Source organism: Eublepharis macularius, chromosome 3 (genome assembly GCF_028583425.1).
Source record: "Eublepharis macularius isolate TG4126 chromosome 3, MPM_Emac_v1.0, whole genome shotgun sequence".
Classification (NCBI taxonomy): Eukaryota; Metazoa; Chordata; class Lepidosauria; order Squamata; family Eublepharidae; genus Eublepharis; species Eublepharis macularius.
In genome coordinates this window covers 38,139,815-38,167,389 of record NC_072792.1, presented here as the reverse complement: position 1 = coordinate 38,167,389, position 27,575 = coordinate 38,139,815, and positions in this window count along the sequence as shown.

Sequence of the window (27,575 nt, the reverse complement as noted above, 5' to 3'; positions counted from 1 at the left end):
ATACCTGTTTCAAGATAAATGAGGCTTCATCCTTGCTGATAAAATATATTCTCTTTCTTTGCATTTCCATCCTCAAATTCTATTATTTTTCTTGGACTGTGTTTGCCAAAGAGATCAGACTTAATTTCAAGGAAGAATTCCACTCTTAAGAATAGGTTTGTACCAGTATGAGCTGAAGATCCTGCATACGGGAGGAGACACCGGGGTGCCCTTGTTTTGCCAGAGGCTCTTTTATCTGAGGAAGAAGCTCTTTAAGGAATTTTGAAGCCCAAGAGACAAGATATCTTTGCAATGTGAATGGTGTTTAATTTTTAAAAAGTATTCTAAACAAACAGGTAGTCATTGCAAGCCTCGTTCGTTGCTTTTCATCAAGCCAGACAGTCTGGCACCTGCAATCAATTCCCTTGGCAACCGGAGGCAGGGACTGCCTGAACTCTGTCTGAACTCCTGCTGCTGCCCTGGAAACCCCAACCTAAGCCCAATTTAGCTTGATAGGCAGGTCTTCCTTTCAAGTGTGGAGCTCCAAATTTGTTACAAGGGAGCAAAGAGCAGGAGGGGATGGAGGCTCCCAGCTCTGGCTTAGTTTGCAGACAGTGGAGAGGGAGAGAGTTGCTGTTGGCATTTTGATAGAGTGCATTGGAGCTTGAATTTTCTTTGTGTGTGGTGCAGTAGGGATCTACCCCTTCAAGTTCCAGGGCTGCTGCCAAGCTCTGGGCCAAGCTATTATTTATTATTGGTATCTTTCCTGGTGCCTGCTCAGGTCTGGTTTCTGGGAGTGGTGCAGTAGGAATCTTGACTTGGATGATGGCTGGAGGAGAGCCTGCTGGCCCCCACGAACAGCCAACCACGAACATGTTTGTAAACAGGGCAATGTTCGTGTTTGTTCCCTGTTCGTGGATGGCAACGAACAACGAACATCATGTTCGTTTTTTTTCTGTTCGTGCCCATCTCTACTTGTGATACACCCTGAAGTTGGTGTATCGTGATATCATGAAGTTGGTCCATCATGATTCCCACCTTTCTGTTCTACTGTTGGATTTTGGGCTTCCTAACTGCAAACTGTACAACCAAACCTAGCAATCAAATAAAAATCTGAAGTGATATCGGTCTGTTCTCCTTGACACAGCCAATAAAACTAGGAGCATTCTAGTGTTGCCTGCAGCCATCTAGATTATATGTTTAGAAATATAAAATAATGCTTCCAGAGAACTTTACCAATTCTCACTGATGACAGACACTAAGCCCAGACAGAGCAGAATGGCCAAAGAGTAACAGGAAAGTGACTCTGATGCTATCCTTGTTCAAACATAATGCAGCTGACCAAACCCAAACAAGCCCTTCCAGTCTATGCTGTGGCTTATTTACGCGGTCATGCAAGGTCAGGCAAACTAATGCACGTTTATTTATTTGTAAATTGTTTGAGTTGGCCTTTTCTACCTGTGCCAACAAGGCAGCATGCAATCCTATTCTAAAAATAAATTTCTAAAATTGGCAGGTGAAAAAAAAGTAAAACAACAACACAATAAAATAGTTTTGAAAAACAGTTGCAGAAAAATAGCCAAGTTGAAATGTATCCCGTACTAATCACTTGCTTAAAAAGACACACGTGGCAAGCCTCCTTGGGAAAAAAGTTTCATTAGTACAGAGTTACTGTTGAGTATACCTCCTTGGTGATGGAAGGATATTGATAAAAGAATGGTACACAGAGATGGATTTTCCCAGCTGAATTTATGGGGGTCCATATAGTATCTTCAGACTTTCTGATTTTCGAGTTCAGCCCTGTTCTCCAGAACCCTGTCTGACTTCCAAAGATCTGAATCTTAAAGCAATTAGGGTTTTACTTACTATAACTGAATGGAAGGGAGTATGACTTTTTCACCTCTCTTGGCTGCAGCCCCAAATGTCTCTTGTTTAAATGGTATGTCTCCCTCTATGTTCTTGTTTGTCTGTTTGTATGTTTTTCTCTCTCAATGTGAACCTTTGTTTGTCGTTCGCTGTAATAAAATAAAATTAAAAAAAAGAAATGCTGCTGCTGTAAGCAAGGTACCCCACATGAGGGAAAAGTGGGAGGTCTGTCACAGCAGAATGGAACTGGAGGAAATTGAACCCCCCCTTTCAATTTGGAAATCCTCCATTGGATTGAACTGATACATCTGCATTTTTAATGCCAAAGAAGTTAAGCTGAAGTATAAATGAAACACCTATCACTATCAATCACATAATGATGCAAATTCTTATTCTTATTCAGCCGAACACAGAACACAGAACCAGTAAATGCATTCCAAATAGAATGTATTTGGAATGCATTTACTGGTTTTTCTGTCTGAAAATTTTCTCTTGCAAAGCCTTAATATTTAAATGAAAATTAGATGCTTCAACTATTGACTGGTTTCTGCTCCCAGTCCACTGTCTTCCTCTTCTGGAAAAAAAGGTAGTTGTTCACTTAATAACAACCTGAATTAGCACATATAGAAGAACGATCTAAATATATAATAGTTTATTAGGCTAAAATTAGCTCGGACTACTGGTTACTCAGTTATCAAAATAGGTTGAACATTAGCATCTGATTAATTGGAAGGCATTTTTTTAAAAAGATTACACAATATAAGTACTCATGAGCAGTGTTTCTGGGCTAGGAAGGGAGAAGAAATTATTATAACATAAATTATTTTATTTACTTCATTGATATCCTGCCTTTTCCCCCAGTGAGGATGCAAAACAGCGGAGATCATTTTGTTCACCTCCATTTTACCCTATAATGGTTTAATTGGCCAAATTAATGAAGACGATCTGATATAGTGGCCATTTTATAATAGCTGGATGGCTTGTTTCTGTGGAAAATAGCTACCCGCAAGACCATTTTCTCCTATGATGTTTCTTGGTTTTACCTATTGGTGAAAGTGAGAGGGTATATGCAGATGCAGACTACTAACGGAAGATCTATGAGGAAGAATCAGCTGTCTATAGATGAACGCACATTAAAGAAATCATGTGGAATTGTAGAAACTTTCTCAACCAGTTTTCTTTTGACAACTTTAACTCTGATACTGCACCATGAGACTCTGAGCAGAACCACAAGTGACAAAAGGCACAGATTGGACACTTGTCAGCTTCCCTCAAGTTTTGATGGGAAATGTAGGCATCCTGGTCGCGCAGCTTCGCTCTCTGACTGCTGTCCAATGGACTTTTCAACTGTCACTTGTCCAACATTCCGCCAAGCTGCCTACATTTCCCATCAAAACTTGAGGGAAGCTGACAAGTGTCCAATCTGTGCCTTTTGTCACTTGTGGTTCTGCCATTTATTACAATTTCAGAGGAGGAGTAACAGTGTGGAAGGCAAACATGGTGATTTTTTTAAAAAAAGAACACAGCTTGCTATAGCTGAACACACAGGGTCACAACTAGGCACCGTCTACACAAAAAGGAAGAGTGAAATTTGGCTGCCCTTGTCTTGTTTGCTTTGAGTGTTACAAAGCTCCCCTTGCTGGTAAAAGGCAGAACTGCAGTCTGAGGGGGGAAGGCTTTGAAGTGCCTGAGTTTGAGGAAGATTCCCCATATTGATTGCAGCAATTTTGACACCTCCAGTTGAAATATCTCAGGTTGGTAGAAGGTATGGGGAATGACTTTTCCTCAGGCCCTGGAGAACCGAGGTCAAAGAAGGCGATGCTGAGTGTCATGGCCCAGTGGTTGGATTTGTGACATCAGATTCATATGCACATATGTTTCCCCACAACAGACAGAGTGCATGGATGCCACACCTAAATATACATACACATAAAACACCATTTCACAGAGTCAAGAATACATTTGGTAATCTTAGCCCAGTTAAAGACTTCTCAAGCCAGCGTACTTCAGCGTTTAGCATACAATGGCACATAGTGTTGTGCGGGCCAGCCTTATTTTCCCATCAAACACCAAACATTTACTCTACTTCTCTTGACTTTGGTACAAAACTACCTCACTTCTGTTCTATTGGCCCTGCTATTTTGACTTACTGCAATGCCGTTCCTTTCCACCTGGTTTCCAACCTAAAAAAGTAAAGACTTCCCCCTAACTTCTGTAGTACTTGCCCTAGAGATCTGATGGCATAAGAGCCCCACTTCCTTACTGGGCAACTTAGCAATCAAGGGCTGAAAAGCAGGGACCCCGTTATCTCACCATCTTTTCCCTTTTCAGGCCAATTGGCTGGTGGCTTTTATCCTCATAAAATCATTGTCCACCATTCCATTTACATTCTGGTTCTTCTGGCATCCCATTTACCCCTCTTTAAAGATTTCTTTTTTAAAGAGTCACAGATTGCTGAACTCTGAATTAAGCCAATAGGAACCAATTTTCTGTTTTAGCAGCACAAAAAGGATGATTATAGATCCAGAGGAGTTAGCCGTGTTAGTCTGTAGTTGCAAAATAGTAGAGAGTCCAGTAGTACCTTTAAGACTAACCAACTTTAGTGTAGCATCAGCTTTCGAGAACCACAGCTCTCTTCATCAGATGCATCTGACGAAGAGAGCTGTGGTTCTGGAAAGCTTATGTTATGATAAAGTTGGTTAGTCTTAAGGGTGCTTGCTACTGGACTCTTTATTAAAAAGGATAATTGCAACCCTTACCACAGGTCAGCAAGTAAGCAATCCCACTTTCCCTTCCTCCCCTCAATTCCTCTCCCGCCCATCTCGCAATCTAGTATGAGTAGCACACAAACATACTGGCAAGGAACAGAAAAGAGAGGGATCACAAATGCATTAGTGCCCAGTGAGTAGCCTACCCCCATAATACATTTCAGAGCTCCTATAAAGTAATTTGATAAACTGCAGGGTGTTATATTTCCAACTGGATGGCTTCCATTTTTGCTTCTTTTCTCCCTTAGTATGCCAAGGTTCAATCTGATACACGCTAGCCACAGTCTGTTCCCAGTGAAATCAATTAAGCATCCTACGCATAATGCAGTAGAGAGGCTTCTTTTTTCCAACATTGAGCCTGATTAAGAGTTTGGGAGAACTTGAAAGCGTGCACTGTGTGCTGTGTTATTGTGATTGGACTGAATAAAAGGTATTACATGGATTTCATTCATGGATTATGAAGTTACTGGAACAGGAAGTATTGCTTTATTTAAATAGTTGCAGTGTGGTCTAGTGGTTACGGTGTTGGATTAGGATCTAGGAGACCTACCTTCAAATCTCCCCTCTCCTGTGGAAGCTCACTGGTTGACCTTGGGCCAGTTGCACACTCTCAGCCCAGCCTAACCTGCCGTCATGCCTCAGGTAGGGTGAGCCACTGTACACTGCCACCACTCTGGAATTTAGGGTTCCTTCGGAAGGCCTAGAGTACCCTCCCAACGCTTCTGACCTCCATGGCTTGGCCAATAAACAGGTGTGAGGACCCAGCAGAGTAACAACAAACAGAAGGATTTATTTACAAGGAAGTCAGTTAATATCAAACAAACAAGCAAGCAAACAAGGTGCCATAGCAACAATAGATGGGTGAAAATAAACCAAAGGCCCTAGCACGACTGAATTCACTGTTCTCTGTCTGCCAGGCCTGTCTTCTCACCCTACCTGGATGAGGGCCCGGGCCCCTCCCCTCCCCTCCAGCAGAAACCTCCTCTGGCCTGTTGCCTGAGAGGAAGAACACAGGCTTTCCCCCCTCCCAGACTTATATAGCACCAGCCCCCTGTGTTCTGATTGGCCAAAAGGGCACCAAAACGGCCCAGGGGCTCCTGGGAATTGTAGGCAGGCCTACTCCCACTGCTAACAGGCTTCTGAGGCCTTGCTAGGCCTTCCTGGCACAGCCAGATCATGACACCTGCTTTACAGGGTTGTTGTCAGGATCAAATGGAGGAGGGGAGAATGATGTTAGTTGCTTGGGGTTCCCATTGAGGAGACAGGTGGGGGTATCAATGAAGTAAATACATGAAAAACAAATGTTAGTTATTGCTTGTGGCTGGTTCTTAAGAAATGTACCTGATTTCTTTCTTTTTCCTAAACAAGGGGCAAGAATCTTCCAGCCTACAAACCCCACGCAAACTTGCATCCCCCGCCCCGGTCCATTCCCTTCTCTTCCTTCTGCAGGTCTACTGTCCTTAGAGCTGGAGAATACTTGTAAGTCAGCTGACTACCAAGGTGAGATCATGTGACCAGATGGTTGGTTGAAAACTCAGGAATGAATAGCTAAGTGATGTCTCTTCTGAATATGTCAGAAGTGTTCATTGTCAAAGGGGAATGAAAACATGATCCTGTCAAGTCTCACTGAGAGGAGTGGTAAGACCAGAGGAAACAACCGAAAGAAGGGCTGCGAGTGCAAGACAGTCAGAATGCTCTAAATCTGTTTGTATTATATATAACACTTCTTCATATGCTTCAGACTCTATGCATGAAGGCCTACATCTACAAAAAGCTTTTATTAGAAATCTGCAAAATCTTCAAAATGAGGGAAAGTGGCATGTCAATATTTCAGCTCACAATACAGTCTTTTAAAATGATGGGTATACCTGGGCTTGCTTATAAACGGAAAGATAAAATGCTGAATTTTGGCTGTGAGATCTCCTTATCTCTTTGTCTGTGTATCTTCCCTTGCAACTTAATTAGCTGCACATTTTAAAAAGCGGCAGCTGCATTCTTGATCATTCCCCCCCACAAATTCTGAAGTGCCTGTTTGTTGATTTTTAACCTATGGAATTGTCTTGCTATCCTCTCTTTCTACTGTTAAGGAATTTGAAGAAGGTTTTTGTAACGGTTTTCTGGAAGCCTTCTGTCCAAACTGTGACCGAGCCTGGACTTGTAGTCAGCAAAGACTACATTACATCTCGCTCTTCAACCAACTGGGAGCTCCCGTATGACTGGTAATGTACACATTTGAATACTGCTGGGGAATTGTTGTCTTGCAAGGCCTGTTCTCTTAGTCTTGCCGTTGTGCCAAATGCATTCCCTGGATTTTCACTCTTGTGTGTAATTTTTAACTGCTGTAGCAACTTCCTTTGTGGTGCAATATATCATTTTATCACTAGATGGCAATATTTAGGTAATATTTCTGTTCCCAGGCGGAAGTTGACTATTATATTGTATGAAAACAAACTGCTGTAGTTATTGGTATGTATAGTAAAGATGTCCATATTTATGTGTTTGATTAAATGCAGATTGCATTACTAACTGTATAACACAATAAATTTGCAAACTGAGATTAAACAGGAGTTACTTAATATGCCCTAGATGAGAAGAAAAATGCTGTGTGACTGTAGGGAATGAATATTAAATACAAACAATTCCTGGGGTCCACAGGATTGTGCACATGTTAAATTTTTTGTATCATTTCCCCTGGGGTAATTGCCATAAGTCCCAATATTTTATTAGAGATAGCTAGTAATTACTCTTTGATAAATGTTCAATTAATGAATGTCCTCTTAGAGTATGTTTGCACCACATAGTTGTTTTATTTGCTTCCTTTATACCTTGGCTTTCTCCCCAATGGGACCTGAAGTGGCTTATAACATTCTCTGTTCCACTTTATCCTCACCACAAGTAGTTTGTGAATTTCTTTCTTTTTTTCTTTCTTAGGGATACTAGATATGGTGTGAGTCCCAGTAATGGCAAATAACATGCATACCCAGGGCTTTTTTTCAGCAGGAACATGGGGGAATGGAGTTCCGGAACCTCTTGAAAATGGTCACATGGCTGGTGGCCCCGCCCCCTGATCTCCAGACAGAGGGGAGTTGAGATTGCCCTCCGCACCACTCGGCGGCGCGGAGGGCAATCTAAACTCCCCTCTGTCTGGAAATCAGGGGGCGGGGCCACCAGCCATGTGACCATTTTCTCCGAGGGCAACCCACTGAGTTCCACCACCTCTTTTCCCAGAAAAAAAGCCCTGTGCATACCCCTCCACCCCACCCCATTTTTGTAGCATCCCAGTTTAGAAAAAAGTACTTGTATTAGTATGGGTAATTAGTATGGGTGTAAGAGCCCTGTGGCACAAAGTGGTAAGCTGTAGTACTGCAGCCCAAGCTCTGCTCACAGCCGGAGTTCAATCCTTGCGGAAGCCGGGTTCAACTAAGGTTGACTCAGCCTTCCATCCTTCCGAGGTCAGTGAAATGAGTTTCCTAAGGGTAAAATGTAGATGACTGGGGAAGGCAATGGCAAACCACCCCATAAAAAGTCTGCCAAGAAAACATCATGATGCAGCATCCCCCCGTGGGTCAATAATCACTCAGTGCTTGCACAGGGGACCTTTACCTTGCGCCTTTACTTTACCTTGCACCTTTACCTTTATTAGTATGGGTGAATTCATGTAGTTTCATGTGGAAGAAATTACAGGTGGGGAGGAAGTGGTTGTAGATGCTTTGACTTTTATTAAATAAACATAAATCAGATATTATTAAAAAACGAGAGAAACTTTCAAAATATCAAGTAACGGGGAGATCAAAATATGAACTAATTTTCTCCCAGAGCTGCTACTTATGCCCCTTCACTGCAAGTCATTTGGGATTAGTCTTATCAGGAAAGAAGAGTCTCTCGAAGTAAATAGATAAGGAGTTTTGATCTTAGATACTACACTTTCCTGTGTTTTTGAGGACATACACAGTAACTGTCCGTATCCACACCGTGCGTTGTCTTGTTGATGCTTTCTGGAATGGTTGTTCGGTGGTTTAGTCTTCTCTATTGCTCTCTAAAAGCATGTTACTCATTAACCTGAACACACTGAGGCAATTAGCAAAAAAATTACCTTTTGTTGGGAAACAAGCATATCTTTGTAATGGAAAGAATCAGATGTAAGGCTTATCTGATTTCTGCTGGAGTGCAAATAATTTCCTTTTTTTTATATTTAATCAGCTTCAGGCACAGTAGGAAAGAAAGAAAGGGGCCGGCGTATCAGCTTCCTTGTTGAAGGAGGGGGAAACCTAACAAGGGGCTGCCTTCAAAGAGATTTCAGTCCAGAGGGATTCTCTTCCTGGGCGGTTTTTGCACTGGAGGGTCTTTTGAAGATTTTTTGGATTTTGCCTTAACAGGTGGCCTTAATTCTTACTAGTTTCTCCACAGAGCTAAAGCTATACAACTCTCCAGGAAGCCAGCTTGCTTCGATTCCTGGAGGGGAAGAAACCACAGGGATAGCTACTTTTTTTAAGACGGAGGTTTTGTAGGTGATTGGAACGGCTGCAGCTTCTCCCCCTGCAATCCAAGAAACCGAGAAAGAAGAAATGTTTTATCTCTCTTTGTCAGTGGCCGAAAGCTTTGGGAGGTTTCATACAGAAATCAAGTATGGTGTGGTGACCTACAGTGAGAATGATGACCTAGGAAGTCCCTAGTTCAAATTTCAACTTGGCGATAAAGCTAGTTGGCTGGCTAGAGAAGTCTGAATATGCCTCTCTTTTAATTTTCTAACTTTGTCACTGTGAACTTTTCTGTTTCACCATTTTTGTTGCCATTTTTTTTTTTTAAAAAAGGGAATTTACGTGCTGCTTTTTGAGAGAGCTGCTTGAGGTGGCTCACAAGTAAAAAACCCAATGCCGTAAAAACAAGAAGAAACATTAAAACAATATAAACAGCATAAAACAACAGCTAAGCAGCCTAAAAAAGCAGAAAGTTAAATAGATGCAGTTCAGAGTTTATTGTGTATAGCCATAGGCCGTCACAAAATTACAGAGACCCCATTAAATAAGATAAAAATTAGGCGCCTGTAAAAATTACAGGCGGCGCCTGTAATATGTGTCCTCTGATGGTTAAATTGGAGGATATACAGAATCTGGATTTGGTACGAGCGCCATCGACTAGGTACTTTTCCACATGTAAGACCTCATATGTGATCTACATTATTCAGTGCCAATGTCCCCTGGTTTATATAGGGAGCACGACTTGGCCCCTTAAGATAAGACTACAGGAGCACATAACACGTATTAGGAACCAGGTGACAGAAGCACCGTTAGTGAAACATTGGCTAGAACAGCAACACACTACAAATGATATGAGGGTATCTGTGTTAGGTGTAATAAGCACAGTTGAGCAAGGTGATCGCGCGCGTAGGCTACTGCAGTTACAAAGCGAGTGGATATTCCACCTGAATAGCTTAGTCCCTAATGGACTGAACAGTGAGATTGATTATTCTTGTTTCATATAAACATTGAACCCTTCTGTGTATTCTTGCCTGTCTTTTGGTCCTTGTGCTTTTATTGCAAAAATGGAGCTCTCTCTACCTTTAAATGTATGCTACAGTGGCTGGCTACTACTGTATGTTTAAGTGTTTGTATATTTAATCTATGTGGGGTGGGGCCATTTCACGGCATTGTCCCGTCGGCTCCTACCAACTGTGTGATGTGAATGTGAGAGGCTGGAAGAGAGTAAGTAAGGTGTAATGTTAACTTTAATGGAAGCTTTGTAATGTTAACTCTAGTAGAGGCTTTGACAAACTGCTATATAATAGGGATGAATAATAATGAAACCTCTTTGTTATAGTTACACACTGTGCCCATGAGGAAGTTCCAGCACGAAACGGGGATTGGAAATTGCTGGCTTAGACCCGTAGGGCTGTTCTTGGTGTGAGATTCAGCTCAAGGCCGTTCTCTATTCGAGTGACTCCTGGTGGTCCTTGAAATAAGAGTTCCAGTTCCAGGTTGCCTTCGATCGTCATTGCCACTTCATATGTACTATGGACTCTTCACCGGTTGTACTACTGCCTGTATAGACACTGTATGAACTACTGTCTGAGTAGACATTGTATGAATTACATAGACGGCTATATTGCTGCTAGCTCTGTGTATCTTAACCATTTTTGAATGATGTTCATGAGATGTGGTATATGAAATATTTATGATATTGCTTTAATTGATTGTGACACTACACGGGTGCAGATCTTCTAGCAACGGCCACCCCTGTAGTTCTTTCCCCCGGAACAACAGCTTGGTTGCCACATTTTGAACCCACTGAAGTTTCCACACAGTATATGCATAACTGATGCAAAAAACAACATGTCAAGTGGCAGCATCCATGTAATGGAGATGAAATGGTGCAAGGAAACAAAATTGCACCCCCCAACACCCCCTAGGCTGGCAATCTGGATTTGCTCAAGGGAGAAACAAAAACAAAGGAAGGTAAAATGGTGGGACTAAAAAAATTTGAAGCATCCCTTCCTCAGTAATTTGCCTTTCTCTCATACTTAGCTGCTGCCATTTGCAGTCATGCGGCCCACCTTCTTGTCTTTTTACTGAGATAATGTATGTGAAGTTCTTTCAACATGCAAGAAGCACAATGTGTATACAAAATGAGCACTTTGGGGCTAAACTTACAACTGCAGAAATGACCATTCCAGGTTACAATGGCATTTCTTCTGCCTCCTAATTTGCATGAGCAATAACAGAGGCTTGGACCCTGAGACAGAGTTTGTCATGCCTCAGCACAGCTCATGTCCGCTGCAACTAGTACTTCTGTTTGCACAAGATCAATGGTTTCCAATGCGCCATGGTGCAAAGGGGAATTCTGGTGGTAGGGAAAGGGAGCTGCAGTCCAGGCAGAGCAAAGTGCATGCCAAATGCATTCATAGGATCCAAGCCAATACATCAGATAAATCGAAGTGGAGGGAAGCCCAAGAGTCATCTTTGTATGTGAAAAATGTGCTTGGTTTTGGACTCAGCTAAAATGTGACAGTAGCACAACCTGGTCCAACCCAACCCAGCAGGGAGGGGAGGGGAGATTTGGCCAGCATAGATGGCCAGTAGAGGGAGCTGAACTTTCCCTCTGTCTGTGCTTTTCTCCCTCTCTCGTTGATTCCGCGCCCCCCTTAGTGGAATTCCACTGAGAGGAAAAAAACACTGATTAGTTGTTTTTTTAAGGGGAGGAAAGTGTACTGGAGGGATGGATCAGCCCCTTCTGCTCATCCACCCCTGCTGTGCTTTACAACCCCCCACCCCCCATAGAGCATTGACAATGACCTGGCTACCATCTTTTCTGGTCTGGCCTTTGAAGAGTTCTGGTGAGCTTGACCACTGAGGAAGGCCTTAGGGCCAAAACATGCATTGTCTGTCTTTGTGTTGTCAATGGACTGTATAGGAGTGCCATTCCCTCACCTGGGGTGGGGGATCCCCTGCTCCCCCTTCCCCCTGTGCCCACTTACTTGGCTGGTGGGGGGGCATGCTCCCTGGGGCCCCCAGGTGGCATGGTGCGCTCCCACATCCACAGCGGCCCAATTTGAGCCAAAACGTGCCCCGCAGCAGGCCTGTTTTGGGCCGAATTGTGCCTTGCAGCAGGCTGATCCAGCCCCTTGGTGAGCATGAGAGTGCTCCCGGGACGCCCTTTGACCCACGCGATGACATCACTTCCTGAAAGTGACGTCATCCCGCAAGCCGGGAGCGGACCCAGGAGCACAGTGAGGCTCCCAATATCCTGCCGGGGGACTCAAGGTACATGGCAGCCCTAGGACTGTATCATCATCTGTGTATGGAGAACATTTTAGCAATTCTTAGCATATGCATGTAGCCTGCCATTCAGGCCTTATGTTTTTAACTGTTTTTTAACCTATATTTTGTGCACATTCATAATAAATACTTTCCTGGAATATATTTTACATTTTAGGTTGTAGCTTGACCCCTCTATCTTTTTTCCCAAGCTTGAAATCTTGCACAATGTTTTGTGTCAGTTTGGTTGGCTCTACTAAAAGGTATTACATGGATTTCATCCTTGTTTTTGGACTTTGCCAAGCAGACTAGCAAGAAAAGGCTCCTGGCCTTTCTGAGCTTAGTCACTAGATGGCAGAATGGATCAAGCAATGGTTCAGAAAGGCATTAAAACAGATGGTTCTAAAGAACAGATAGGAAGGAGCAGCTGGTGTAGGCATGCCTTTCCCCATATATGCGAGCAGACCTGTTAGCAGGTGTTTTGAACTCACAGCAGGCACTGTGCTTGTATATCCTTTCTGGAAGCAGACAGCCCAAGACTAAGAACATCAGAGTATCATCAGAGTACATATAGCTTTACCATTCCTAGATGTTGGGCGGTTAAGGTGGAATTTCTGACCGTTATGACCTTTCCCCATATCAGCTTCTAGTATCTTCAAATCTGAAGAGCCCTAGTGAGCTTTTCAAGTATGGTTGAGTTTTACTGGGGACTCATCCAACCCATGTTCATTTATAGCGCACAGACTAAAAAAGAAGTCAAATTGGCAGTTAAGATCTGATGCCAATGACTTTTCCACCCTGCTTAATTGAAGACTTTCGTCTTCAATTGATGGATGGCTCTGAACAATAGCTGATCCCCCTAAAAAGGTTATACATGGAAATTTTTACTGTAAATACCTGAAACTTGTGTGTGAAGACAGCCCTCTCTTTTTCTTGAAGAGGCACATGTGGGGGGGGGGGGGGAAGACCTAGTCTTCCTTTCTTGCTGTGCAAGAAAGGCTAGATTAACCATGTAGAAATTAAGCTACATTTTGAGGCTACAAAATGACCTAAAATTAGGAAGACTTTGCACTAGTCTTCATATTTAAAAGATTACTTGTGTACCCAAAACTTAGTGGTAGATGCCTATTTACAAAAGTGGACAAGGGAACAAAAGAAATAATAATTCTCTGGTAATATATTGGGGAAATCTTGGTGATACCTCCAAATGGGGACCCTATTCATCCTTGGGGACCCCATTTTGGCAGGTGGAATATAAATGTTTTAAGTAAATAAATGTATGATAACAAAGTAAAGAAAAAAATGGGGTGATGCAATATTAAAAATTTCATGTGAAGTTTTGGTGAAGCTTTAAGTAGTTTTAATACCTGTACTGAAAACTGTAAACATTTTTTAAAAATAATATGCTATAAACCATCAAAAAACCTGGGGGAGCAAACATATACTCTTGATAAAGATTTCAAGAAGGAAAAATTGACACATTTCATTCATAACATCAAATATGCCTGGAATGGCCAAGGAAAGTTGACACTGGTACCTTTTGGAACATGGTGACCGCTTATCCAAGACTGAAACAAAACTTTTTTTAAAAAAGGAAAGAAATATTGTCAGTGCTATAAAGATGATCAATGCTGAATGTCAGCTAAATTGTACAGTATGGAATGGGAGAATGAGGAGCAGCATTTTAACCTGGAGGTTGCTGGAAGAATATTTCACTTTCTAATGCTGTCTCAGGGCATAAATCAGGATGGGGAAATCTCACGTTAGGAAATTCCAGATAAACAGACTGTGGATTTCAGTAGCTACAACAGGGGGATAATCCAGTGGACCACAAACTCCAATAGTGTGTAGCAGGGGGAAGCACGGTTGTTGAAATGGCAGCTTTCAAAACTCTCAAGGACAGACCACCACAAAACACATTGCAATAAATCTTTGGCTGGAAGACAGATTCGGGATATTGATATGGCAGCTCATGGCACCTGTCTGGTCTTGGTATTGAGAATCCTATGCTACCTCAAGAAACACCTGTGTGAATTGTGTATTAGGTAAATGATACCCTCCCTGTTAGGTTGCTGATGCTGACATCACCTGCAGTTCTTCTGTAGTCATTGGCAGAGAGGTGTGAGATCCAGTCACACAGAAAACTATCCTGTGATGTTTTGCAAATAATTGTGTGTTTTTATTTCGGCTTGCTAATGTGAGTTTTTAAAAATTGTTGCCATGAGTTTAAATGTAGGCCTCTGAGGAAAGGAGGAGGGAGGTTGGAAGGGTGAGTGGAGTGCAATCTTATTGGACAGTAGCTGTACCCTAACGGGCAAAGTGAACTGCAGTTTTTAGTCAATATGCTGAGAGAAAGTGTTCATTCTGAGCAAATCAGGCAAACTTTGTGGAGTCTGAGAGAGTCTGTGTGTTTCTGAGAAAGGTGTTATACTGTAAACAAAGAAATGCAAGTTAAGATAATAGCGTTTTTATCAACTTTGTTAGATGTGTGTTTGTTTCAAAGTTGGACTAAACTTTTAAATTACCCGATAAGCTTTTTTTAAATTAAAAAATCAGCCTATTTGAAGCATTATTTATTAGAAAAATTACTCAAAATCATCAACTTCACCTAGACACAATTCTTGGTTCTATAAGAAGTCTAGACTCTTTAAAAGAGTAATTGTCTAGAAGCATAGGGAGTTTAAAAGGAATAACACAGTCTATGTTATGTTTGTTGTTTTGGGTGAATGCTAGCTGGGCTGATATTCTCGCCCCAGTGTTCACTCAGATTAACTCTTTGGGATTTATTCCAAAGCCATGGTGGCATACTATAATAGTTCTGGTTTTTAGAAAGGGGCAGCATTCTGATCTAAGCTGCTATTGCCCCATCAGTTTACTTTCTTTTTTGAGTAAATTATATCCCTCATATTTGTTAAAAAAATTGCTTGATTGGATTGAGCAACAAGTTGTTCTTGGTTAGGAACAGATCAGTTTTAGAAGGAGTTGGTCAGTTTCAGATCATTGTTTGGTTTTTTTCCCATTAAGCTGAAAAATATTCTTCTCCCATCAATGGTACCTTTTTTGTAGGCTTTATGGATCTTAAGGGAGCCTTTGATACTATTCCTGGAGGAAATTATCTAATCCCACCATGGACAAAAGTTTGTTTTGGCTCATACAACAATTTCATAATGATCGTACAGCTCAGATCCGTCGGGGTGATGAGGGGGAATTGACTGAGCCTTTTCATTTGGATAAGGGGGTTAGACAAAGGTGTCTTTTGGCTCCCTTATTCTTTAATTTATATTTGAATGATTTATCAGGAAATTTTGGGGAGACCTTTCACCCATCACATTTAGCAAACTATAGTATTCCAATTTTGTTGTGCACGGATGATGCAGTTCTTCTATCCTGTACAAGGGTGGGTTTTGCAAAGATCATTAAAAAATCTTCTCCCAGTCCTATTCTAGGGAAGGTCTATTGATAAATCATCATAAATCAAAGATTATGATAGTCTCTAAAAAGAGGAAACTGACTTTGTTTTGTTGGCTCATGGATAGCATTGAATTTTGTTTATTTTCATATTCTTTTCTCATAATTTCAGTAGGAATTTCCACTAAAAGGCAGTATATAATAAAATTAAACACAGCTTTGGGGCTACTGTGAACTTTTTAAATACAAAAGGTAGAAAATATATTCCAGGAGCTATTCAAACTTTCAACTTAAAAGTTATCCCAATAGTTCTTTTTGGATAAATTCAGTTGACGAGAAGACTTGCAACGATCGTGAAATATTCCCATGGTGCATTGCAGGTGTTGTTATCCATGCTGAGTTTGGTCAAATGTCTTTTTGAAGCAAGGGCATGGTTGTTTGCTTTTAAGCTATGGCTCTAATAGTTCTGTAGCGCAAAGGGATAGTTTGCTCTTCTGATGCAAGATTCTTATATATCCTCCTGGCCAAAAGCTCTGGGTGAGAAATTTTTGTTGATTGGTTTCTCATCCGTTATTGTAATTGTCCCTCTTTTGACGCTCTTTGTTTGCGTTATATTACTCCTGTTTTAAATGATTTGGCCTGGACTATCTCTGGCTGAGATAATACCTTCTTTATTGAGTGATAGGGATCCTAAAGTTACGCCAGCAGTTGCAAAATTTATATCAGTCCTTATGTCCCTTAAGAAATAAGTTTAAACAACAATGTTGTTCAAGATCTGTGTATCAAGGAGCTTCTAAGGGATAAAGGATATGCTTTTTTCAAAAAACAATATTTTAAAAATGGGTTTTGTATATTCAGTGCTGTTGGCAGCTAAGGCAAAAATGATGGGTGTGTTATGAAATATTTTTTCCATCCTTCCCAAAGTTTTGCTTTGATGCTGTTCAGTCCTTTCCCTATTGCTGTCAGTAGCTACTTTGGTTTTTTTAAAAAAATGGTACTGAAAGTCTATGTTTTCTTCTTGCTTGTTGCACGATTCTAGCCAATTGGGGATCATGTAACTAGCATGATGATATGGAGCTGTGTAATCGACTGGAGTTTGCTACACAATCAGGTTCTTGAAGACTAATGCAAATCTCTAGTTTGTTCTTGTCGCATATGGAAAATGGAAGAAGGAATGCTGATGGTTGCTGTTGCAACCAGCCTGACAAGTCCATTCCACAGCCTCTTCTCGGGAGCCATGCTGGCTGTGCATTGCTTAGCACACACTGTGGGTTCCAGTTTTAAAGCAGAAGAAACCGTTGGGTAATCAGGGCCACACACCTTATCACAATTACTGCATTTGGCTTAGACTGTGAGCCGATTCCTGATTGCAGACGATGAATAAGTGAAGTGGGGACTCTCAGGATTGCCTTTTATTTGCAATATGTTCACGGTTGTCATTCGCCTTGAGCAAACACAACAAAAGCAGCATCAAAGCCAAGCACAGGTCATTAAGTCCACCTGTGGAACTGGAGTGCAGACATATTTGTGGCTTGGTACCTGCAGCCGGCCACAGCAGCTTCTCTGGCTTCTTTTCAAAGGCATGTTTATCTCTGCTCCTGGAAACCTTCCAGCCTGAAGCTCTATTTCCCAGCTACAGCCTGTATTGACAGCTTGCTGGGATAGGAATGTGACTCAACCACTGTATTTCAGGTGTTCTCTTTGGTGTTTCCATCAGTTCAGATGATGATGAGAATTGTGGAGTGCCTCCCCCTGCCCAGCCCCTTAATACTATTTTGTAGTGCAGGCAATGTCTGGATGTCTCTTTCTAGATTTTTTCCAAGCAGTCCATCATAACAAAAGGATGCATATTTGGGACACTTTTTAGTGTGAATGGAATGGACTGAATGATAAGTCACTGTTCTTAGTAATACTGGTAATCTCATGAGTTGGGCAACAGATATAATGATTTTCCTTTCCAATAAAATTCCTCCCTCGGAGGGCTGGGAATACCACCAAAGGCAGGAACCATATCAGTCACCCAACTCCTGTAGTGCCTCTTGTGTGAATCCCAGGTGTACATCAGATCTGTCTAGCACTTCACAAGGTTTTTCCTAGCAAGGCCTATTATCAGTGCCCCCTTTCTCTAAGGCACATCCCACAGTTATCTGGGCTCAGGGAGTTTCAGTGGCTTCCCTTTGCTTGTGGAACAGCTTCCTGAAGAAGTCGGGGGATACTACGCTCCTAGCTTACCAGCGAGGTTGTGAAACAGAATTATTTCAGAGAGCTTTTGGGGCAGACTGAGCCTGGGCAAAATATTGCTAGTTGGACACAAGGTGTTTTTAGATTAATGTGCTAATATCATTTATATTTGTTGTTCTCCATGTTTTTAATTGTTTTAAACTCTTGGTTGTACATGGCTTTATTGTATTTTATATTCTTGTTACAGGCCTTGGGTAATAAGTACGTTGAAAAAGGTGGACGTATAAATTTGTTCACAAAGACCTTGTGGTCTAAACTTCATGGTTGACTAAAACAAGCTTCATTATGGCTACAAAAGAACTTATATATTTCAACTAGAATAGGCTTCAGGGAATGTACAGAACTGGGATGAAGTTGTGTCTGTATTTAAGTGTAGCTAATGTAATTTATGTAGCAATTGAGACTTTAGCTCTTTTTCTTTTTATGGCAGATTGTGGTTCATTTTGTATTCCCATACTACTTGAATAAAAACATTTTAAGATAAGTAAAAAGGTAGATTTGAAATCCTAGGAAGGAAGCTGAGCATCTTTCAAAATGATTGTCATCTCTCTCTCTCTCTCTCTCTCACACACACACACTCTCTCATTTTTAAGTATGAAGGGTATTTGAGCTGACCTGGACATGAGAAAAACTAAATGTTACCCAATTGAAAGGTCTCCTTGCAAGTTGGGGGAATTAGTGTGCAAGGAATGCAGCAAGAAGGGGTATCTTAGGGATCTCCACCAATGTATAGGAGGATTATCCCAGCTAGAGAATTCTTTCAATGACCAAACAGAGGTTTCAATCAAAAAGGGGATTTTTATTGAAAATAAAGATCAACAGCACACAAAACACAGCACACTGAGCTAACTAGAAAGCAGTGGTGAAAGTTGGATAGAGTTTAAGGGATTGGGTGATATTTTTCATCCAGAATAGGATGTCCAAGAGAAAGAGTGTTGAGCGACCAGCGCATCAAGGTAGAAGAACTTGAATGGAGGTTCGAGAGCATGTTGGATTGAGAGCATGCACACAGCTATGGCAGAGGAGTAGTCCAATTATACTGTGGATCCTACCCAATGGCAAGGTTGCATCTTCTGCCCCCCAAACAAAGACTTAATGGATGTTCCTGGGGTGGGACAAAGGATTGAGAAGTTGTCTCCAGGACAAGACAAAGAGCTGGCAAACTGTCTCTGAAGTGGGACAATGAACCGGAAAACTGTCTCCAGGGTGTGACAATGAACTGGGAAGATTTGATTAGGTCTTCCTGGGTGGAACTAAAGTTATCAGTAATGATTGATGATTTGCAAAGTATGGATGAGCGAGGCTGTCAGCTTCCTGAATCACCTAAGAATAGGAAAGTGGTTAAGGGGAGATCGATAGGGTGTGTTGTGTTGATTGATTCAGGAACTCCGGGAAGGCCCTATTGAATCAGGATTATTAGCATACCTTTGGGGTGTGGGAAGGGGTGAGCTGGCCTCGCTTGTCATTTCCCATGCTTGCATGTTCCATCTCCCGGACGGGATCTGGCTTCCATGTTTCTGCCTGCTCGGGCAGTAGTTTTAGTGCTGAAAGCAGTTAGAAAAGGGGCTTATGGCATAACTATATTCTTAAGCCTTCCAATATTGTGGGGGCAAGTCTGACCACTAACATAAATGCAGTTTACTTAGCCCCGTGGTGCAGGGTGGTAAGCTGCAGTACAGCAGTCCAAGCTCTGCTCTCAACCTATGTTAGATCCTGGCAGAAGCCAGGTTCAAGTAGCCAGCTCAAGGTTGTCTCAGCCTTCCATCCTTCCAAGGTTGGTAAAATGAGTACCCAGTTTCCTGGTGGTAAAGTGTGGGTGACTGGGGAAGACAATGGCAAAGCATGCCATAGGAAGTCTACCAAGAAAATGTCGTGATGCAACGTCCCCTCATGGGTCAGTTTAAGAGCCCCATGGCACAGAGTGGTAAGCTTCAGTACTGCAGTCCAAGCTCTGCTCACAACCTATGTTAGATCCTGGCGGAAGCCAGGTTCAGGAAGCCAGCTCAAGGTTGTCTCAGCCTTCCATTCTTCCAAGGTTGGTAAAATGAGTACCCAGTTTCCTAGGGGTAAAGTGTGAATGACTGGGGAAGACAATGGCAAACCACCCCATAAAAAGTCTGCCAAGAAAACATTGTGATGCGATGGATCAGTTTAAGAGCCCTGTGGCGCAGAGTGGTAAGCTGCAGTACTGCAGCCCAAGCTCTGCTCACGACCTGATTTTGATCCCGGCGGAAGCTGGGTTCAGGTAGCTGGCTCAAGGTTGACTCAGCCTTCCATCCTTCTGAGGTCGGTAAAATGAGTACCCAGTTTCCTGGGGGTAAAGTGTAGATGACTGGGGAAGGCAATGGCAAACCTCCCTGTAAAAAGTCTGCCAAGAAAACGTCGTGATGTGATGTCCCTCCATGGATCAGTAATGACTCTGTGCTTGCACAGGGGACTACCTTTTACCTTTACCTAGCTATATGGACCCGCACCAAATAAAAAAATAGCCGAAGATCACCTCTGGCAATCATGTCAAAGTTTTCAAGATGCCTTGCTTTTAGCTGTGCTGAGTATGGGTACTGTCCTCATAACAAAGAGATGTAGTAATATAGTAATAATAAAATGTTGCCTATTTAATGTATTTTAATGAAGAAGTCTGTGAATTAGCTCTAAGCATATTTATGTGGATGTAGATGCTACTGACTGATTTCAATAGAACGTGTTTCTTGGTAGAGGCTATTATCAGCTCTAGTGAAGTGAATCAAATTGTCATAATTTCACTTGTCCTAGTATTTTAGCCTGACAGGATTGTAAATTCTGGAATGTGGTTGTATTTTTAGCTATTTGCCGGGTGACTTCCATGTTAATTTTTTACATTTTTGTTTCTTTGCTCTATGTGGTGCACCTTAGAGATGAACTTGTAAAGTAGGATAATACTTTAAAAAAAGTTATGCCGTTCTAAATCCATGAGATTAGTGAGTTTTAAAGGGTGCAGCACTGTACCTCTGTTTTTAACAGTGTGCTCCCAGCTGTTGCACTATCAAAAATAACTCTCCTCCCAATTTTTTTACAAATACTATTCTGGAATTTAAGTTTTAAAACTTAACTAATGATGTTATTGCATATTTGCTTCAAAAAGTGATAAAGCAAAAGTGGGGGGATTATCAAAAATATGTAAAGCCATCATTGAAGGGGGTCAAACATTTCTTTTCCAAGGAAAGCAGAGGCCTGTCCTGTTAACTATAATAAGGCTGTAGCCGCTTGAGCCCACCTATTCCATTCTTCCTAGTTCTGGATCAATCCTAAACGCACTATAGATAACAGATGCTTTGCAAAAGGAGAATTCACAAATTTAAGAGCACGTTACAAGTGTAAAGAACCTGGCTGCACACCATGTATCCTTGACTCCTCAAGGAGAGTTGCAAGATGAGAATACAAATCAGAGTGCGGTTTGCTTGCAACAAGGTCTGTTGGGAAATAACAGGGTATTTTTATGTACTGCTCCTTCATCAATAACAGATGAGCCACCATTCCTTCTTGCATGAGATTATCCCTTTTTCTAGAACCAAGAGACGGGGGGAGCCAAAGGAGGAAAAGAAAAGAGGAAATGGAGATACTAAGGAAAGCCCATTGGATTGCATAGTTGGCCATGCTGTGCAGAATGCTATGTTTGCAGATGGATTGAAAGTTAATGTCTTGCATGCTTATTGACTGTAGATTGACATGTTCAAAATCATTGTACCATGTTGGACTATGTACATCTATGGCTACTCCTGGAGAGTGTTAAACACTCCCATCACTTCTGTGTAGCCACCCACTGTTCAGATCAATAGAGCAGCCACATGTATCCAGCTGATATGCCACCTCACCATGTACATTTTCTCCCTTTGACTGAGGAGGAATGTGAGAGTGGCGATAGAAGGGAGTGGCACTTGCCTTGGGGCCTTTCCTCACAGTCCTATGGAATACAACCCAATTATAGTTCATATTTCATTTCCATATGCTCCTGTGCTCCAGTTATAGTCTTCAGGCAGGCATCTGTTGGCATCCCATCTCTTAATGTGGCCTGCTTGGCATCAACCAGACCTCGGGCCTTTTCCATTGTACCCCTGCTCTGTGGAATGTGCTCCCTGAAGAGGGGAGGGGAGGCGCCACCTCAGAGTTCTTCAGGAAGTGCCACAAAGTCTGTTTGTTTACCAGGGCTTCTGAGAGGATTTGAATGGCAAACATCTTTTAAGGAGGGGGGAGATTTTTGAGGTTTGTTATTTTATTTTAGTTTTTAACTGTAAATGTTTTAAATCTGCTATTCTAAGCTGCCTTGAGCCACAAGGAGAGGCGGGGTAAAATATTTTAATAAATAAGTATTTAAGCCCAGTTCATGCATTACCATTGTGACATGGCTGCTGCTCCAGTGCTGATGAGCCCCCCCCATGTGTGTGTAAGGTGTTGTAAAACAGCAGCTGACTTAGGGTGACCCATTAAGGCAAGATACTAACTAAGGTGGTCTGCCATTGCCTGTCTCTGCATAACAACTCTATCCTTCCTTGGTGGCCTCCCATCCAATACTAACTGGAACCAACCTACCCTGGTTTCTGAGATCTGACAAGATTGGACTAGCCTGGACCATCCAGGTCAGGGCTATGAGAGAAACTCATATAAACTTGCAATAACACAAAATACAATAAAATGACAAAATTAAAATAAAAGTTAAAAACAGGGCTTTTTTCCAGCAGGAACGTGGTGGAACAGAGTTCTGGCACCTCTTGAAAATGGTCACATGGCCGGTGGCCCCGCCCCCTGATCTCCAGACAGAGGGGAGATTAGATTGCTCTCCGCGCAGCAGCAGCATGGAGGGCAATCTAAACTCCCCTCTGTTTGGAGACCAGGGGGCGGGGCCACCGGCCATGTGACCATTTTCAAGAAGTGCCGGAACTCCGTTCCACCACGTTCCTGCTGACCCAAAGTGACATCATTGTGCAGTCCTGAGTTTCACCACTGAGTTCCACCACCTCTTTTCCCAGAAAAAAAACCCTGGTTAAAAACAATTGCATACTTAAAAAAATTTACAAATCAGTACTAGCAAATAACATTAGCCATATCTTGGAAAAACTTTAAGAAAAAGGTAGGGAATGTAAAGATTTTTCATGATCTTGCTGGGCAAGGTATTCCACCGAGTGGATGAGCCACCACAAAAAAGCCTTTTCCAAAGCATTTTTTAGAAAAAAATCTTCAATGTTCTTGCAAATGATGTAATTGTTATATTTTTCAAGGCTGATATAGTGTATTTTCTGGAGGCTACCCACATGAAGAAAAAAAGTAGCAAACCATCATTTTTATCTTAATCTCACAACTTTGTGTGTGACCGCAAAAAACATGAATTTCTGTTCTGTACCTTATGTTTAATTTTCTCCAACTTTAAATCTCTTGGAAACGACAAAAGTAACTGACGCTTCTATAAAGCAGGACATCAATCAGATCTTCCATGCCTTTTGAATTGCAATAATAAAAGGAACATTTTTTTTCCAGATAGGGAGCTGTCTTTTTTATTTATAGATTTTTCAGCTAGAAATGAGATGGTAGTAAAATGTTCCCTTCTATATCTTTTTCACTGTATGAAAACAGGGTTACAGATCAATTGATTTACCATCACAATCGATTAGGTGACTTTCCTACTATCTCTCTTGTGGCAATAGACAGGAGCTTGTATAGATCTTTCATTAGAGAAGTCATTGAAAAGCTAAGGTTCATTGGAAGCCTAAATGGCTTGTAGCTGACTCATTAGGCCATTAACCAGCCATTAATATTGTTTAACCCTCAAAGCAATGGAGATAAAATAAATTTTTATGCTATTGGATCCAACATTTTAAAAATAAAGCATTCTGAAGGGCATATGTAGTGATCTCATATTAATATTGATTGCTGTGAACAGTATTTCATATATGGATTTATCATGAAAAGCTTGGGTAGTACTATAGATCCTTACCATTTGCAGGGATCCTTTCCTGGGATCACTACAAATGGCACAATCTGTGAATATTGGGAGGCAGGATTCTGTTGCTTCCTAATAGCAAAATAGCCACATTTACTGCAAATGTCATAATGTAACGATTGTGTTGCAGTGAAAGTAAAAACAGGCAGGAAACTTCATCATGTGATCGGATTGTGGACTGTGAACAAGTGAAATTGCAATGCATCCTGTACCGGTGAGACTTGTGTTCAGGTGTGTACTTTCAGCTTTGAAACTTACAGATGGACCATGGGTTCATCACTCTCTATCACAGGGGTGATAGAGCTATCCATATTTTCTTTCCTGCCCTATTATTTAATTCTATTGGCTGCTTTTACTGAGATGTGGTGTTGGGATTCGAAAAGCCAATACATTTTGGGGCTAACACAACTAAGGTTTTTTTTTCTTTTTAATATATATATTTTTATTTCAATTATTAACAAAACTGTTTACAATATGAAATACAACATGGGTAAATTGTTAAAAACTACATAACAGAGAAGGGTAAAACATGGAAAGACAAATTCAAGTTGAATGATCTGATATATTTTGGATTATAGATTCAGGATTGTTTGGTATATTTTATTGGGAGGATATAGATTTTCTTTAGAAATGTATTCAAAAAAAGGGAACCATTTTTCCATAAAATTTGTTGTTTGGGGGAAATTTTCAGCTTGATAGATTCCATCATTGATTTTTTCAAATAAAAAATGGTCCCATATTTTAGAATACCAACTGGTAATTGTTGGTACAGAATGTGATTTCCATTTTAAAGCAATTAAATTTTTTGCTGCCATTAAGAAGACATTGATGAGGTCTCGTCGAATTGGTGGGATCTCTATATCATCCCATTGATTCAGAAATATCAGCTCAGGTTTCTTTGGCACAACTAAGTTTTTGATTTATTAAGTTTATATGCCACTTCTTCAGACACCTGCTCGACACAGCTCACAACATAAAATAAGTTAAAATAATTAAAATTAGCAAGCTATTAAAAACCCACAGCTTTGAACCACATATTGGCCCCACTCCTGGGCCCTCTGGCTCCACCTAGCTCTTCCAGTTTCTACTTTGGCCCTGCCCTGAGTTTCCAGGATCTTCCATGGCTCCATCCATGCCTTTCCAAACTGCATAGTAGTTCCACCTATGACTTCATTTTGAAGCCTTATCCAAAGGCCTGTTGTTTCTAAAACCAGCTATTGGCAGCTCAAATCACTACAAAACCATTTTGGTACGAGGAATATCATATATCCTGCTCAATAATAATCACTCTTCCCCCTCCCACTTCTGTTTGTCTCGATGTATATTTACTCCTATCAACACTTGAAGAATCTGATGAAATGGGCTCTAGATTGTGGGAGTTTTATGCCCCAATAAGTTGGTCTTTTTGATGCTCCAAGACTTGATTGCATAGCCTGCATGATAGATGCAGGCACCAGTTTTGCATGATAGGTGCAGGCACCAGTTTTGCATGATAGATGCAGGCACCAGTATTGCATGATAGATGTAGGCACCAGTTTTGACAATGTGGTATTTACTAATTTAATCATTCCTCCAAAGTTCTATAGAGGAAAAATCTTATTTATATTAAGGCCGTTGTCACACGGGCTTTTATTTAGCACTAAAATGGCGCTATTTCCCGGCAAACACCCACCTTATTCCAACACTGTAGCGATTTTCTCTCTTCTGCTTTGTGCTTGATAGTCGTGCTATTTTGTGCCTCAGTGTGAATGCCTCACATCGATGTATTTCGCCTCGCAACGTCCTATGCCCTTCCTTCAATCCCAGAATCCATTTCTTCCTGCGACTCCCCTTTTTTTATTTTATTATGTCCTTATAACGCCATAATGACATAACACAATGCAAACTTTCTGCTGAAGTAAAAATGACTCAATCGCCATGGCAGAGTCTTCAGCGATGGGGATCACGTCAGACAGGGAGTTTTCTGCAGGCAAAGGGCTATTTATATAATTTCAAAGTTGGAAAAACAAAAGGGTCGTAATGTTTTGCTCTAACGGAATGTTTATATGCTGTTATTCCGTTATAGCAGAATTAAACACCAGCTGCTTCTGCGCGGTTAGAGAGAACAGAACAGAGTGCTTCTGTGTGGACAGCTGGTGGCGCGAAGAGCCATTAGGTGACCCAAAGAAACGTTACTGTGCCGATAACAGGTAGGACGCTGTATGCTGTAAATTTAACAGAAGAGATGCCCGTGTGACGATGGCCTAAGGCTGTTATTAGCGTTCCTTTACGTTCTAGCCTGACCAAGAGACAAAACCAAGGACTATTATGTAGATAAGGTTTGATCTCAATGGCCATACTTAGCCCCCTTTCTCCCCAGTGGAGTCCACCCACTGGGTTACCATTCCTAGAGGGAAAAGTAAACTAGGAGACAAACAACATTATGCATGTTGAAATCAGTGCTTATAGAAAGCGTGATATTGGGGTTTGTGACCACAAAGTCTGCATGCATAGGAAATGTTTTCACATTGGCTCCATTAATTTGGCTGAGACTGTTTGAAAAAGCAGCATTCCTGATCACAGATATTGGTGTGTACACTTTGTACATGTGTAAATTCCATGCTTGTGAGCCAGTGATCATCCACATCCAGGAGAACCAGCCCACCCATGTCGGCTCCCTTTCTATGCACACCAGTCTCAATGCCTGTAATGCCCGGTACAGAGGGCCAGCGTTGTGGCAGAGCCGAGTCATTCCCTACAGTTTTGGCTCTGTCTGGTTTGGAACTCCCCCCCCCCCCCCACTGGCTGAGGGTTTGGGGAAGATAATTAAACCTCATCTTTTGGGATTCTTGCAATCTACAAGCTTTCCCTCCAAATAAACTCTGCACATTGTACTCTTCATAATGGATATTTTGCAAGTGCTAATTATAAATGGTTATTAAAATGGAAAGATTGGAAACTTTCAGTATGGAGGAAGAAAAAAGAACAAGAATATGTTTTGAGAAATAAGCTAAAATGTATGTCAGTGTATTTTGTTTGGCGTGGAGCCAATAAGATTCTGTATATAATATAAATATCAAGGTAATATAATATAAAGAAAAGTGTTTTGTGGTTTATATGGTGCAGAAGATAATATAAGCAGTATGCTTCCCCTGTTTACTACCATGCTAATCTCCCAGCAGGTGAGATATAATGAATGCGCCAGTTCTCACGCGTAATTTTTAATAAGATAACTTGCTTTAAAGTGAAGCAGTCAATAGGCCTGTTTTGCAGGTGGAGTTCTCTACAGGAAAAACCTCCCTAACACAGTATCAACTGTTCTTGTTTTTTGTTTTCTTTTCTGGCTCTCCAAAAATAAAGTCTAGAGGGAGGTGGGTAGGGAACAAACTATACATTTAGGAAAAGATGCGCATGAAGGAACGGGAAGGGGAAAGGATATACAATTAGAAGAGAAACGAAGACACACTGAAACGATATCCTGCATGTCGTCAGAAAACTTCAGAGAACTGAAGTGTCAGACTTTGTGAAAAGGGAGGAAAATGTCTTATTTCTGATTTTGTCTTTGGTAGTTAATGGGAATCGATGGTTGGATATATTTTGAAGGGCTGTATT